This window comes from Phalangium opilio, unplaced genomic scaffold (assembly GCF_054372755.1).
Source record: "Phalangium opilio isolate 3A_F unplaced genomic scaffold, DU_Popi_V2 ptg000013l_1, whole genome shotgun sequence".
In the NCBI taxonomy this organism is placed as follows: Eukaryota; Metazoa; Arthropoda; class Arachnida; order Opiliones; family Phalangiidae; genus Phalangium; species Phalangium opilio.
In genome coordinates this window covers 9811611-9829207 of record NW_028324148.1, presented here as the reverse complement: position 1 = coordinate 9829207, position 17597 = coordinate 9811611, and the positions used below count along the sequence as shown (strand labels likewise).

At 35.1% G+C, this 17597-nt stretch overlaps 2 long non-coding RNA genes across 3 annotated transcripts; both read right to left on the bottom strand.

The window, feature by feature from the left end:
* Positions 1–2121: 2121 nt before the first annotated feature.
* LOC149708933 (uncharacterized) lies at positions 2122–6274 on the bottom strand. Of its 2 annotated transcripts, XR_016380040.1 has the most exons (4): positions 6214–6274; positions 3085–3133; positions 2956–3005; positions 2122–2233 (listed from the first exon to the last, which is right to left on the bottom strand). It is a non-coding gene; the product is annotated as an uncharacterized LOC149708933 (long non-coding RNA). The 2 variants fall into 2 exon arrangements; XR_016380039.1 differs by lacking the exon at positions 6214–6274 and having other exon boundaries at positions 3085–3237.
* Positions 6275–15931: 9657 nt separating this feature from the next.
* On the bottom strand, positions 15932–16992 carry LOC149708932 (uncharacterized). Its single transcript, XR_016380037.1, has 4 exons — positions 16915–16992; positions 16786–16855; positions 16665–16714; positions 15932–16102 (listed from the first exon to the last, which is right to left on the bottom strand). It is a non-coding gene; the product is annotated as an uncharacterized LOC149708932 (long non-coding RNA).
* Between the last annotated feature and the right edge of the window lie 605 nt (positions 16993–17597).

Genomic DNA, 17597 nt, shown 5'->3' with positions numbered 1-17597 from the left:
AAGTTAATTAAATTTATATTAATTATTTTAGCAAAATGCAGTTTTTACAAGATGCATATCGCAGCAGTTAAAGAGAGGTAGAACTCGTTTGTTCATGGATATTTGTAGAAACAGAATTAACCTCATTGAATACGCTCCACAGGTACGTGATGTTCAATTAAAATTAAATAAGTAAAGTGTTGAACATTCTTTTCTTAAAGTTTCCTCCATGTTACGGAAATCATATTGATTTTAGCAGAAAGGTAAAACACAACTTTATATATATAACAGTATGTATGCATGATGATGATAATATTGTGATGTTTAAAACTGAATTTTCTAGGGACCGGAGTACTTTTCTAGATTTTTTTACCTTCAGGTAGGTGAAACACTATGAATTTTGAAATATCAATCAAAATTGAATATGTATATTCAAAAATTCATATGTGAATTTGTGAAAATATTTGTGAAAAATTTAACTTTTCTGAAGTTTATGTGGTACTATTTTTCCTATCCTTAGCGTGTTATTTTTTATCACAATAAATTTAAAGGGCAAGTCTAATTTAAATTCGTAAAAATTTAAACACGCCATTAAAGAAGTCTATTACTTAGTACGTAATAATTATTTCCAATAACTTCAAAATTTATACATATAGAGCTTTGGATATATCATAACAAAATTTTTGCCCCTCAAAAACAAAATCTTCAAAATTTCGCTCAAAAGGTGAAAGGTGTACAGTACAAGAACTAAGACTTAGGCTTAAGCCTAATCTTAGACACAATGTTATAGCTAAGCCTATTTTGAAACTTTAATTTCAAGCGCGCGCCGCGAGAGCCAACCCCTTATGTAATATTGAGGCAGATGTGAAAAACAAGGCGACCCAAGGGCTCGTAATAGTAGCCACATCGTACGAGTGAATAGCCCCTCTATACCCTACCCTAATGAGTGGATAACCCCTCTATACTTTACTCTAATGAGTGAATAGCGATATCTTTTACAATGCTTAAATAAATTACCGTGCATAAAATCAGAGTGAATAGCCCCTCGATGCCCTACCCTAAACGGTGATAGAATTATTACCCGTATTAATTTACTTATGCCGTAATTGTAATATTCCGGCGAATCGAAGAACAGGTAGTTTTAGTGATTATCCCCTCGATGAGTTAACAACATTGACTTATGCCGATGCACACTTATCGCTTCTTATAAATTTCTAACATGAACTTATGGTCAGAAGAGTTTGAAAGAGAAAGAATTCGGTAAAACACCCAATAATTGTAATATCCCGGTGCCTTAAGACCATTCTAAAAAGAACGTCAGTAAATACTTGCTTTTGCTTTCAAGATTTCTCTCGATTTCTTTGAATGTTGAAAGAGGGGAGCGTGAAACTCTTATTGTCGACGGGTAAGAGGAACTTTTAAGGGAGGGTATATGGCTTAACCTAACTATCATAATTTCCTTCCTTTTAAAATACACGAACGAAAAATATCACCTCACCACAATTCTCTCCCATTCACTCTCCCTTCAATGACGATCGAAAAATTTTATACTGTCTAAGGCAGTTCTCTTTCACGACACCACCACCAACAGGCCAGGTCAAACTAAGACCCTCATCGTAGATGTTCATCATACGATGTGGCTAAAAAACCATTCACTCGAGTTTTGGGTGAACTGGCCTTTTAATTATATCTAACATTTCTAGACTACCTTGGTGATATCTTAACCGATTTTAATGAAACTTGTCGCATTTTAAAAATATGTGGCACATGATAATATTTCTTTCCTACAGAATTGTATTCAAAACATAGGAAAATGAGAAGGTTAGACTTTCCGCACAACGACATCTGCCATTGTTCGAGAAATATATGTTCAAGGTTTACTTGCTGAAGGAGATAGATTCAGTTGGAATCAATATGCTAGTGCCATTCTGCGACGTCCAAATGCTTTCAAATACATTATTATAATATATTGGATTCACATTTATAGTAAAAATATTAAAATAAAAGAAATAAAAATTATTAATATAATCAAGGTGAATCTTTTTAACATATTCTATTTTCCCGTTATTTGAAGACATAATGTCGGAGCCTTCTCGGAATATGACCTTAAATTGTATCCTTATAGTATTCAGATAATGCTGGTTCTTTAATTTTAAAATTTTAATTTTCAAAAATAAAAATACATAATTTTTTCAGTGAGTGATGTTTCTCGGAACCAGAATCACTTTGTCGGTGATCCAGTGTTGAATTTTTGCTAATTGAGAAAAACAAATAATATGTTAGTTTTTATCCTATAATTCCGTTTGCTTGTCGATAACAATATAAATAACACTAAACCATGCAGTGAGTTATGATGTAACTAAATCAACAGAGTGACGTCATAACTGTGTCGTTTTTTTAAGATGTCGCCAAAGATTATTTAATCCTGATTTTTACAAAATATATATCGAATATTATGTTTCAATCCAAAATTGACTGATGGGTTTTATGCAACTATCTTACAAGTAATAAATATAGCTAATAGGAATTATTGTGAAGCCTTTGGGTCAACGTATATAGGCGATTATTTTTATTTGAAGAGCTAGACTAATAATTATCTATGACGAATTTTTCAACGCGAATATCTATATATCTCGTTGCGCGCGCTCCTACCTCTTGTTGTTACCAGCCAATGAAATCACAGAAAGACGTCAGAATTATGACGCGAGACGGATAGTACTCAAAATCGGCCCAGAAATTCCGCAGAAAAATTAACATGCGAGATATCATAGGGGCACAATAATTCCTATTACTTGTATATATTCCTGATAATATTGATAATTTTAGATATTTTCTATATACGACTAACAGTATTTTATTCGAAAATTTGTGCAACTCATTTTACAAATGCTTATAACGGAATGATAACTTTTTCACTACCTCAATTAAAGGTTTGAGCTTTTCATTGTATTCATTATCAGATTTCGATTTACTTACTTGCCCAGCATGTTCCCCAATATTTTGGTTTGCAGTGTTTACATTTGTTTCTGATTTTTAAATACATATATATTTGTCTTAATAAGCATTATAATATTTCGATCTGCTATAAACTTCAGAAACACTCACCGTTTTTAGTTACTGTTCCTTCGTTGAAAGTAGCATTTCCGCCAATTGACTGTTATAATAACATAATTCATTAAAACACTTGTTAAGTGAATAAATGGTAAATATCAAAAATGGATTAATGTAATAAGAACGTGAGATCATGGCTTTAGGCTCTTGTACTGAACTTGCAATCTCGCATACCTCATTGAGAAACTTCGTCTGCTTAGTTTTTAGCTCCCACAAACATTGTATATTGCGACTTCTTGTGGTCAAAAAAGTTTCCTGATTAAATTATTCTCTCGGAAGTTGCGCCAGTGGTAAAAAGCAAAGCGAAGCGGGGAACAATGCGATGTAGCTTCCGATTTAGTGGAATTAAAGCCGCGTTTACACGAGACACTTTGAAACCGTTTTAAACTTTTTTGGAATGTACAAAAAATAATATTAAGCTGATAAAAAACCAGAGATCTTTCACGAGAAAATGCAAATATTATTTTTTAAAAAGTGTTAGGCCTTTCGAAAACAGTTGAAAACGGTTCCAACGTGTCTCGTGTAAACGCGGCTCAAGTTTAGAAGTTTTTACCTCTCCGAGTGACGTATGTCACGGAGAGGTTCTAATTTCGACGTGTGTGTCTGTCTGTCTGGCTGTTGTTATTGACTTACACCCCAGGGGACCGCGTTCGCAGTTTCCGAATCGAAGCAAATGTGTTCGCTATTTCCGGACCACATTCACAGTTCCCGGAAAATTCAAAACTTGAGGCTGTCCACAATTCAACTGACCACTATTACTTCATCTGACTAGTCAATTGTCCATTCCACATGGACACCAGTCTGTACACACTGGCTTCTAACACCACCATCTTCTGGTCTTTGTTTTTGTCCATCCCCCATGGACACCAGTCTGTACATACTGGCTTCTAATCACCACCATCTTCTGGTCTTTGTCCATCCCACTTGGACACCAGTCTGTACATACTGGCTTCTAATCACCACCATCTTCTGGTCTTCGTCCATTCCACTTGGACACCAGTCTGTACACCTGGCTTCTACTCCATCGTCATCGTTGGGTTTAAGACATTCGCGGCGATCAGCTAGGTTTACGAGAAACGTCTAGCCTCCCTAAGGTGGGATCACCACCAAAGGTTTTCGCAATTGCGGTTGTTCTTGCTTTTAGCTGTAGTTCGACACCCTTATATACTACCTATTTGAGTGAGGCGAAGCAACCGGCGTATGCTTCATTTCAAACGCCAATATTAGTCAAGTCTCTCAAGAATGTTTAATTGTTCTTTTTTAAAACGATGTAACGTTCAATAAGGCGAATAACTAACGAAGAAAATATTAAATATTAATTATATTCATTTTAATATTTAAGATAATCTTGTTTCTCAATTCAAAATTAATACGGAAAGAGTTAAAAAGCAGTCTATGGTTTTGTCTGTGTGTGTCCGTCCGTTGTTACAGTAGTGTGCTGCGTTAGAAGTTCGTTTTGTTTTGATGTGTACAGGAATCCTACAGAACCATAATATTCCCTTTATCCTTAATATAAAGTGAATATGTGGAAATATTTTTCGTAATTATGATGCATTTAGTACTTTTGTAGCTTTAAAGCTCTATTTCATTTTGATATTCCAAAAAGTTTTTTTAATATTATTATTTAAAATGGATGTTTATATATTACCTAAGCTATACTACATCTGTTTATAGCATAATCCTTTCTAAAGTGAATACAAGCACAACGCTACTATGTTGGTCAAATGAACTTTTATTTGTCAATAGGCCTAGTGAAACAAAAAGTAAACGCTTGGGTTTGGATTTCGTTTCTGTAATGCAGAGACATTAACGGTTCAGAGTGAGCCGAAAGTTAAGTACACTTTAGGCTTAGATATTGTAATCATGTTGGAAATCTGGGCCGCGTTCAGCAGAGCCCAGCGCTGTTAGCAGTGTCCTACATAACGGGATTTTGTTTTAGAATTTTGACGTCACGGTGCTTAGCGCTGAGCTAGCGCGGTGTTCAAAGAAAATAGTCGGCTTTTTGGATAACGTGACGTAAAACGTGTAGTTCTCAGCTTGGCGAAAGAACCATGGATGAATTAATACAAATAGCTCTATGGGACTATAGCTATTTAATTGGCGTGAAACCAGTTGATCACGCGAGAATTTTGAGAGATATGCTAGTTTCTAATTTTAATTATAAAAGTTGTTATCTATCTCTATAAATATGTTATCATACAATTTTTGTTAAGCCTTGGTACCTTGCACGCTTTATTGCGCTAGCGTCATTTATAAAACGCCGATGACCGGAGAAAAGCTATGACGACAGAGCTCACCGGTAATCATTTCCAAAATCCGCTGTCTTTTTTGGTGAGCTCTGCTGAACGCAGCCCAGACCAGTGAAAGGTCTGATCGTAATCGAATAATAGCTTCGTGTTTTCATGCTTTTTATGGTACGCATTTACTTTCAGTGCGTGTAGCCACAAATAAGCTTTGGTGTTATGTAACGTTAACAGTCATGTTGACAAACTAAGAAAATCGTTGAGGTGAAACGAGAGGATAGTGTTTATATGGCAACCCTGTTGTGAATATGGCTTTGAACATAGAGGGCATACAGTTGAGGAGTAGAAAATTGGGCCTTTACAAACACGTCAAGGTAGTATCCCTCTCTTCATTTCCCGTTTCTCCCCCATCGGATGATTTTAATGTGTACAAGTATATCATTATTGGATGTAAAATGTCGTCTGATTTACAGTATATTTGCTATGCTTTGTATACTGCTTAAATATTTCATAAATTTTAACTTAAGAAACATTTCCATATCTGGGTAAATAAGTTTGTAAGTAGTCGTCTTGACTCGGAGAGGTAATATTTTGGTTTTCCCAACTTGTTAAAATATTTAATTGTTTTTTTTTTCATTTGTAGAATATCGTTTTTTGTTTTTTTTTTGTTATTTACTAAAATATCATTATTTACTTGCCTCATCAAATATCGCTCTTAAAGCCAAAACTATAAGAGAATAAGGCCGATCGATAGATGGCAAGCGCGAGTTTTTAAATTATAAGCCACTCCCATAAAAACATTCAAAGTAGTCAAGGCAGGATAGTGAATTTCCATGGTTCAACGTTCTTCGAACATTAATCCGTTTTTGTAAATATTTACCCCTTTTTGTTGAGTGAAGGTCCCCGAAAATATTTGTTTAGCATTTTGATCTTGTGAACTCTAAAAGAAATTTATAATTGATTAGACTTATTAGGCTTAGTTTTTCGGGATATTATAATTTTGGGCAAATTCCTAATTTTATGGAGTTTCTGAAGAGTATTTTACTATAAGCCCGAATTTTACAGATTTTTCCGTTCAAAAGAAAATGTAGTGATTTATACCCATTATTTAACTATATCTGCAAAATGAAATATTCGGGAAATGCCTCCGAATGTCACGTGCTAGAGAAATTTTGTTAAGACAGAGTGTTATGCGAATGGCCCTAGTTATTATTTTAGTTTATCGATGAAATCTTAATCTACTTGAAATTTAAAGTTATTCGGAGATAATTTCTCATTGTTTCCCTATGCACTTGCCCATCAGTCAGATTTTAAATATAGCAGAAGAATCGATAATATCAACTGATTTGACATTTCACTGTATCTTTAAAGCAAGTCGTAAGCTAAAACTTTCTTCCGTATTTGATAGAGTCATGTCCAAACAGCTGATATAATAATTAGATTGGGCATTGGAACAATGTATTAATCTACAATAGCGGAAGGAAATAATTCGAACAAGGGATCAAAAATTGTGCAGCCCAAGCTGGCGAGACAGAATGTGTTCTCTTTACAGCAGAGCGCATTTCATCACCCCAAGCCTTTTTCTGCGCACATTTTTATGACAGCCAAATTATCGCTCCCATGGAGAGCTGACGTCCCTTGTACAATTTCAGTCCCCTTTTCCCATTTTCTTTATCGTTCTTAGTTTCAGACATATTTACTGCATTGAATATTGCCCGAGAAGCTGTATGTTATGGTACTGGATCTTACGCTCACGAACTAAAGCTGCTAAAGTGCTAAAGTGCCAAAGAAGCGTATTCAAATAATCTAATTACCTTGTAATAGCGCGTAAATTTGATGTTAGAAAGAGAAAATCAAAGGCTACGAAAAGTATACATACTGTTGCATGAGATGAAGTAGATTCTTTAGAAATATCCTCGGTTTGGGTTCTACTCATCCAACTGCCCTAATATATTAGTGGGAGATGTTTTTAACATGTTTTGTATTAGTAATAAAAATCTCAACGTTTTAATGTTGTTAGTGTGGTTTTTTTGTGTAAAATATGCATTTCAAACGTGAAAATTTTGAATCCAGACCTTACGCACGAAAATTGAATCAAAATGTCCTGAGGTTTAATGAGCAGCAAAGTATTATTTTACACTAGATAAGTTTCCAATTGTACAAACTTTGTGCGCCTTTTTATTTATGGAATGTTTCTATCAATACAAAAACACCGAATTCGGTATTTAGAAGCCTTAAAATTCCTAAACATACTCTACTTCGAGAGTAAGAACAGTTATTTTATTTAAATAAATAGTGTTTTGGCCTTATAGTTTTGTTTGAAATAGTAATGTGGGGAGTGGATCTCACTGTAGTCAGATTTCTGCTTGGCAACTCGCCCGCTTACGTCATAGTCTTCGTAAAGATAAAAATTTGAGTTTGTACTTGGCCCCGCACACCTGTTAGTTACAAATGCTTGGAGCTGATAAATTCTAGGAACTTTGGGTATTTAACTAACTGCTAAATATTTCCTTTTTATTTAATTTAACATTTTGAACTCTTTCTTTGAATACCGTGACTGTTTTCAGTAGTTTTGAAACGGGCGAGTAAGCTTAAGTCTGCGTATTTCTTTTCTTTTCTTACATTCTTAACAGCTAGCGTTAAAAATATATTAACATAGATCGCTTACCATTGTTTAAGGAATTTCTTCTTCAGTTTGTCAGAGTGTATTTGAAACTTGTTCTTTCTCAATTCTTAGAACGTAATACGCTTTCAGTTGGATATCGCGGTTGCTTTTACCCCCTTCATTTTTATCTTATCGAAGAATTATACTGTAAAAATGTTATACGATTACCTGCGATTTCCACGAAATGGTACATTATCATATGTTAAGTTATATAATGGTTCAATAAGTATGACGAAAGCCATTTCTGTAATGAGAATTGTTTTATGGAAAGTTTTACCCATGCTATATAGATACGGACGGATTTTGCCTGAAAATGCGAATGGGCAAGTTTCAATTAATAATTTTGCTACTCCTGGATGTTTATGCATATCGGATCAGGGTCCTTTCTACGAACCTTTTGATAATTAATAATTTTGTGCGCGGAAATCATGTCTTACGTAGAAACATCTCCATTGACTGTCATACTTACTGTTTTTACGCAACTTGCGTTATTTTCTATTATTTATTAGTATAACAGTATAGGATTTATCTAATCTATATATGAATTCTCGTATCACAGGCAGGTGCACTTGAGACTTTATAAAGTCTAGACTAGAATAAGAAACTTCGTATACCACATGAAATATTTTGCAACGCCGAATTGATAAGTAAAGGTCAAGGCAACGAAATTAACAAGAATGATATTCAAGTGAAACTGTTTTAAGACTTATCCTCTCTTATACCCTTCCAGTAAATACTTGCAAGGAAACCAACGCACAGTGGCGGGTCCGCTATTGGAGATTTTTTCCGACGAGCCAAGATGTCACGCCATACGGATCGCCCGCCTTCCTGACACATTGGAGCCTTGCCAACTCGCACTAGGGGATTAATCTCTGATAGCGGTCCCGCCCCTGTAGTGTTTGCTTCTCTTATGGCATTAATGGAATGGTCTATTAGTCATTGAATTCTATTGAAACAAAACCACACTTTATTTACTTATTGTTCAATTAGAGGCATAGGACTTCTAAAAGAACCAAAATAATACAGCATATGCAAAATAATTTTTATCAAAAAATCGCTATAATAATTTTCAGAATATTGCAATATGTATAAAATATGGAGTTTACGAACATAGATGATATTAAAAACCTATTAAGGTCTACAGGACCGATAGCCCGTAGGACTTGACACCCACCAGTAATGTTAAGCGTAAACAATTACACTTTTTCGCTAAATTACCCATACAAAAAGCATTGGATTAAATAGTCATTGGACCCGCAAGTATAAAATGATGTTGCTATTTATAAAATTTGAAAGTAAATAACACTATGCTTAAGAAAGGTTCATCATAAAGCGAAAATGTTACGAGCCTCGAGTAGGATGTTCCTAACATGATTTTAACGGTTATGGAATCGCGGACTCAACCTTGGAGAACTCAACCAAATCACCCTAAACTTTTTGAAAGATATATAAGATTAGACGTAAAAACATCATTTTATTTACTTTTATTAAAAAATATAACATTTCAATGGGTGATATTTTCTTGAAATTTCATGATCTTGGTGGGCCGTTGTAGAATGTTTGCTAATAGTCATAAATAAATAATATAATAATCATTCTTCTTATTCCGTCTGCTATCTGTCACAAATGTACCCTCACCACCATGCACTGAAGTTATAATTCTAAACTAAGACCCTCACTATTCTCATGTAAAGGTCCTAAGGCGAAATTGATCAACACTATTTTATTACCTGTTACATTTAAATACGCCTCACCTAAGTTTGTATATAGACCATTTCGGAAATTATTAAAAGAGAAACCAACACACAGGGGCGAGGAAGCCATTGGGGTATTCTCCCTCGCGCCAAGAAGCAACGCCAGATGGAGCCTGAGTTAAATAACCTGGTAATTACCGTGGTAATTTACCACCGAATTTTTATTTCTAACACTTGGAAAATGGTCTAAAAGCTCCATATTTTGCTCTACCCGTGCATACACACTTATTTCTTCCCATGATATATGAGTAAGTCATAAAAGGTTGAACGGCAAGCGTGGAAAAAATTTGATTAAGGAAATGAAAGTTGATTTTCTCGTCTATTCTTGTTGTCGAGTTCGTTCGCTTTAGCTGGAAAGCTGTAGTTGTTAGAATTTTCTAGAGATGGGCCCATACCGATACCAATATCGGCACCGAAATTTGACTAAACTGTTATCGGCCCTTCTCTAGAATTTTGTTTTAGAAACGTGAAATAGCAAAAATTCGCAAAATTGGTAAGAAGAAGAAAGTGGATGTTGCTGTTCAAAAGTATTTTGAGCTGCAAACATCAAAACTCGGTGTTTAAATATTGTAAAACACTATGCTATAAAAAGAATAGCTGTGTTCAAGTGATATTTTCATTATTTAGCTTAAAAACGATCAATATAATTTAATTTTTTAATTTTCGTAAATTACCATGAACGGTAATTTACGCGGTAAATTACGGCGTAATTTACCATTTTCCAAAATTACGGTAATTTTCGAACCCTAATTAGGACGCCTTTCTAACTGTGATTTCATTGGTTGCGCGCACTATGTTCAACGCGCCGCGAGATATATTATTCACGATGTAAAAAAAATCGTCATACTTAATGATTAGTCTAGCTCTTCCAACAAAATCCGCCTAAATACGTTGAGAAAATGGTTACACAATGCTACCTTTTAGCTGTATGTATTACTGTTTTGTGCATAATGATATTAATGATGCATTCGAAATGTATCTCCGAATTGCATTAAAATCAAAATTTGTTCGATCCATCGCGTAGCTCAAAATATTTCCAGGGAATTTTCTCTGTGGGTCACCAGGACTATCAAATCGCCAATATTACTGAAATCTGACTTATAGTTACTCAAAGTGTGACCTATATAACATGAAGGCTCATGTAAGTTAATATCTGTAGGCCCACGATCTCTAAAAAGTAACATATAAGCATTTCATTTGGTCTATTATTACCAAAAGGAACATTTACATTGAATACAATAGACCCTAATTAAAATTGTTAAATCCTAGCACACTTACCATGGTAAAGTTTTCTTCTGGAGTTCGTCAGTAAAGGGTAAAAAACAAACTTTAGCTTTTTTTTAAAACTTGTTGATTTCTCAAATTCTCAAAATCGTTGTATGTTATCATATGAAATTACGCGTGCTTTTATACCTAAAATGGTTAATCTAATCGGAATAGTTTATCAAATATTTTCAAAAGGCCAACACTCAAAAACTCAGGTAAGAAATATCTTTTTAAAAAAAATTCAGTAACCTACATAAATGGTCAAAGCGGAACTAACTCGTGAAAAGTCGAGTGCGCACTAGCTCTGAACAAGAATTCGCACTATTAGGTTAACTGGTATAACCCCAAAATATCTGGGTTTTACCGAAGAGTTAGGAATGGACAATTTCGAAGATTAAAAAGGCTGGCAGCCCTTAGTATCTGGACGTACAAGTGGGTTGATAAAACGCCGTCTTTGCGCACTTTCAACGTGACCAAAGCCTACAGACCAGGCACCAAAAAGACATGGAATACGGGCTTTACCCCCAAGCCTCAAATTCTGATTAAATATTAAGCTTTAGCATAATCCACAGGTTGCATTTATGCATAGACCCTGCAAGATTGCAGTTTCAACATAGTAATTGAAAGATGCTATTTAATAAAATCAGTACGACAAATTCATGGAATATTTCTATCCAAGTTAACCAACGGAAACTTCTACATTTATGAAAAACTTGTCAGAAGAGAGAATGAGTCAAATGTGTCAAGTTATGATGCTCTTCTACCGTCCATTTTTGCAGGTATGGGTTAATGCAATGAAATGGCCTCAAGAGTAAATGCTTTCGTACTAATTGTCACAAGGTATTTACAGCTCATTATGTATAAAGTACCATTTAGAAAGAGTTTTAAAAAAATTGAAAGAATAAGTCTTTAAGTTTCTATCTGCAGTTATTAAACGAGCAATATCGCTGGATCATCGAAGTGTAGAGTATTTTCGACCCGATAATAGTCATCAATTTATTACACACTAAGGACGGAGTGAAGCTCTAATAAGAACATACGGTCAGAGCTTTAGCCTTGATACCATCATTGCATACTTTATAGAGAAGATTAGCCTGCTGAAATAGTTATATCACGAGGTCTAATAGTAGACAGCGCAGATTAACTTTTCTGATGGGGGGATGAAGTGTCGCGAACCTTTATCAAGTATGCCAACCAGGGTGCATAATATCTTGTGCCCTACGTTCTAATTACCTTGAATATGTTCTTGACCATACTGAACCATCTTTCCATATATGGTATACGGACTAAATACCCCCAAGACAAAAGACCCACGGCCATAATCCCCCCATTTTTGAAAACGTACAAAATCCCCCCTCTCTCAAGACAAAATCCCTCGGTCATTTTCCCCCCATCCAAGTTAAGAGTACAAAATCCCCCCACTATCAAGACAAAATCCCCCCACTCTTTAGACAAAATCCCCCTACTCTCTAGTCAAAATCCCCCTACGCTCTAGACAAAATTCCCCGGTCATAATCCCCTGTTAGGTTATGTTATGTTAGGTTAGGTTAGGCTAGGTTAGGTTAGGTTAGGTTTGGTTTGGTTTGGTTAGGTTTGGTTAGGCTAGGTTAGGTTAGGTTAGGTTTGGTTAGGCTAGGTTAGGTTAGGTTAGGCTAGGTTAGGTTAGGTTAGGTTAGGTTAGGTTAGGTTAGGTTTGGTTAGGCTAGGTTAGAGCTCGGCATTTTCGATCAATTATCCACAAATTGGTGGATAACCGATTATTTATAAACAAAGTTGTGGATTATAATACGATTTAACATGTAAGTTCTGTGGATAATTTTCGGGTATGGATAAAGATAAAATAAAGTGGATAATTGATCGAAAATGCCGAGCTCTAGGCTAGGTTAGGTTAGGTTAGGTTAGGTTAGGTTAGGCTAGGTTAGGTTAGGTTAGGTTTGGTTAGGTTAGGTTAGGTTAGGTTAGGTTGGGTTGGGTTTGGTTGGGTTGGGTTGGGTTGACATGCAACAGTTCTTGAACTGTATCGGAAATAATTTGGCTTGGAATTAAGAAAATCTTCTTTCAATATTAAAGAATATAATTATTAAACGCATGAATTGATGTTTTTTTTCCTTATAAATCTTCATATAAATTGAAATCGTTCTCTAGGGTATTTTGTCGTAAACACAGTTTGGGGGGAATTTGTCCTAGGGCTGGGGGTATTTTGTCTTCGGCATCCATTCGGGGGGAAATTGTCCGGGGGATTTTGTCTCCTACCTGAGGGGATTATGTCCTTTTCTTCTCAAATGGGGGGATTATGTCCGGGGGATTATGTCCAGGGGGAATTATGTCCTATATTCGCCATATATAGTGTAAAGATGTGCGAACGAAACTTCAATAGTTTTCCCCCTAAATTAGATTATTTTTTATTTTCGAATTGTATACGATTTTTTTTAATCTCGTTACCCTATCTTACAATAAAGAGCGAACGAGAATTATCTTTATCAACTTAAGTAGCTCTACTTGGTGTTAATAACTTAAAAAATATATCAGTTTATATTTAATCTAATAGTATCATAACCCATTAATGCATAAGTATGAGTCTATTGTAGGTGTTTATCGTATCGGCATTATCCACGCGAGCAACATTAAAAGAAACAGCCACTTTTCTTCAAAGCAGAACGTAGCAACATGACCTACTGTTACTTCCATCCTTCTTTGAGTCTTGATACAGGTTTAGATAACACAACGGTTTCTGTTTCCGGTAGATCCGCTGACGGATGATTCCTCTCTACAAGTAATAAACCGCCACGTGATGCCCCTCTAACGAAAGAGGAGAGAGATGGAGAGAAAATCAATACAGGCAGCCGTGATCCATGCGTGGGGAAAACGGGGGTAAATCAACTGCCTGAGCGCAGCTTTCTCGCGCATAGTTGACGTAGGGGATGACAAAGACAAGACGAGGTGGTCCATTCATCGGATTTTATAAAGCACGTTGCTATCTCCTTCTCACTCTCCTCTTTGCTCTAACCTTCAAAAAATAATGCGTGCCGGTAGCAAATATCTTTTAGACAATGGCTGCGTTAAACCACTCGCAATTTTAATGAAATTTGGAAAGCATTGGTACTGCGCGAGCTCTTTTAATATGATGAAGCCGACGCCATTTTAAAAGAAATGGTACAACGCAACAAAGAAAAAAAAATATTTGCCATTGAATTGGTGTTAACGCAGACCCTTACTTATGGAGCGTATATTAGGCTTTCGCTGTTCGTATCATTTTCGGGTGTACTTGAGATATAGAAACAGAATATATAACAAACCAACTTTAAGTTATTTTTTAACTTAAAGATTAAACAAGGAACTAATAAAATACATTTGAACAATAGATAATGATAGACAAATTGGTTTGTATCAAGTATTTACTCTATATAAGTAAAACAAACAGAAGGTAATGTTTTGACAGTGTTACATTTTTTTTAAAACAAAAGATGATTCGTAAAACACTTCTCAACAATTTTTACTTTCGGGAATACTGTCAAGTATCTAAAGATGTGTAGGAAGGTGTTGTTGACTGCTTTCAGCGAGAAAAATCGACCATACTTACTTTCAGCAAACCAACCCCTATAGTATGACGTCGACAAAACAGGAAACCCACGGAAAACAAGCTGTTTGGGCCCTCAGCTTAAATCTGACCCTAATTTTTCGTGCATCGTCTTTAAGAAATTTTTCAAAAATTATAATTCCATCAACGATGAAGTGACGCATTTCCCCTTGAAACGGAATCGGCCTAGTTGCGTTTTCCATTGGGGTGAACGCTTGTTAATATAATTTGAATTAATTTTTTTCTTCTTTCTAATTTAATCGTTCACTTTCATTAATTTCAAGTGGAATAAATGTTTAAAGTTATATTAATGAACATTTTATCGTAAACAAATAAAGAAAATTCACAAGTATGAAGCAATTTTTGTTATGGAATATCACTGAGGTTCATTATCAGGGCCTGATTAAAGGGGGGGGGGGCAAGGGGGCACTGGCCCCCGGGCGCAAGGCTTTTTGGGGGCGCATTGAGTTAAACATTTGTTGTTCCTTTTTTCCACCATTATCTCGGGCCCCGGGTGCAAAATTGCTTAATCCGGTCCCTGTTATAGTCCTATATGCCCCCAATCCAACCATACTAAAAACTTCAAGTGAAAAGGGGTCAAGTATTTGAGCAAAATGTTCGTGAACATACACTCCATACGAATAGCATTACACCCAACTTTGGAGGCTCATAACTCTGGTTCTACTAGAGATAGGGTGATGTCCTTTGAGTATGTTAGTCAGGGCCCTGTTCATTTTTGTGGTCAGGTTGGATTAAGTTAGGATAGGCTAGGCTAAATATGGGAGATATGGAAGCACAAAATTCCTATTAGTTGTATGTAATTCTGATAATATTGATAGTATTAAACATTTTTTCGTGTTATTGCTGTGTACGATTAACAGTAATTAATTTTAAAACTTAGACAACTCATTTTACGAATAATTCTAACAGAATGATAACTTTTCCACTAGAGAAATTCAAGGTTTGAGCTTTTAGTTTGGGTTTTACTTACTTGCCCAGCATGTTTTTTATAACAAAACCTCCGATAGCATCCCCGCCCCCTGTAGTGTTTGCTTCTCTTATGGCATTAATGGAATGGTCTTTTAGTCATTTAATTCTATTGAAACGAAACCGCACTTAATTTCTTTATTGTTCAATTAAAGGGAGGACCTCCAAGCCAACTCGGTTAAAGAGCAACTTCCCAAAATAATACTGAACATGGAAAATAAAACAATAAAATTTATTTATTTCTAGGAGCTCAGTACCGAATGGAATCTTTAACAAAAATCGCTATAATAATGTTTTAAACATTGCAATATTTTAAATAAAAACGTTGCGCAAGATATATTAGATTTGCCATAAAAATAAAATTTTATTTTCTTTTAGTAAAAAACACGTACAAATAAACAACGTTCTTAATGACTCAAAATATTTGACGTGAAAACATCATTTAATTTTCTTTTAGTAAAAAAAGCACTTCAATGGGTGATATTTTCTCGGTATTTCACTTTCCGAAGTTGACTGTTTGCTAAATATAAAAAAATAAATATGATAATAATCTTACTTCTTATTGCGTCCGCTAGCTGTGACAAATCTTAAACTAAAAACGTCACTATTCTCATGTTCTGGCAAAATTGGTCAACACTATTTTCGTTCGTATTACCAGGGATATATGTAATTTTAGAAGCAGGAATGGAGAACAGAGTAATCTGGGCGCGCGTCAAAGTCCCGGACCCCCTTCCCCGGGACAAGAGGTGGGTCATAGAGACTGAGGTAAAAAAGAAATTACGTGTTTTTACCGTCCCCGAGGGGCTCCATACTGGGCTATGAGTCGGACTGAAGTAAATACTAACCGTTCTCCATTCCTGCTTCTAAAATCACGTCTGTTACATTTAAATACGCCTCACCTAAGCCCGTATGTTACTCTCAGTTAATTTAGTTATTTCTAAATACTATCTAATGTAATTTTTCGCTTGATAAAACATATTGTAATTAAAATTAAAAACTTGAAATAAATAAGATTGAAAAATCTTAAAATATGTTCATACTATTTGTATCATTATTAAATTTAATAGTTATTTTTCACTTACGTTTCCAGCCTTTTTCCCAATATTTTGACTCGAAGAGTTCATATTGCAAACTGTTTCTCACATAAAATTTAATTACTAATCGTGATATTATCTCGAGATGAGTGAAAGTAACAATACTCACAGTTAGAAGTTTTTGGTGCATTATTATAAGTAGTATTTCCATTATTAAAAGTAGAATTTCCCCCTATTGACTGTAAAAACAAAGAAATTTTATTAAATTACGCTACATATGAAAGGACTAGAAACTTACCCCTTGTCCTTGATTAAAGTTTCCCGAATAATTTTGACTTGAACTCTGATAAATAAATTATAATCGATAAGAGATCTAGCCATATAGTTATAGTTTTGAAAAATTGCTAAATGAATTGTATAAAGTGGATTTTACTCTAAACCTAAAGTTCACATATTTTACCAGTTAAAGGGAGGGCGAAAAGGGAAAACATAAAGTAATGTTTTATCGATTATTGAAACCAGCTTGTTGATTACTATGCGAGTTTTTCGTGCCGGGCTTGAGTACAACCCGTCACGGCTCTAAACTCGAACGCCTCTATTACTCTGATTTCATTGGTTGCGCGCGTTATGTTCAAAGCGCAGCAACATATATTATTCGCGAGGTATAAAATCGTCATACATAACGATTAGTCTAACTCTTCCAACCAAATCCGCCTGGAAAATGGCTACACAATGATATTTTAGGAGTATGTATACCTTTGAAAACTTCTATACATAATCATATTAATGATGCATTGGAAAAATATCTCCAAATTGCATTAAACATCAAAAATGTCCGATCCACCGTGTAGCTTAAAAGATTTCCGGATCATCTTCTATTGTGACTCGACACGATTATAAAATCGTGAATATTACTGAGATCTGACACAGGTTTCCCGAGCGTTATTTAAAGTATGACTATATAGGGTTCGAAAATTACGG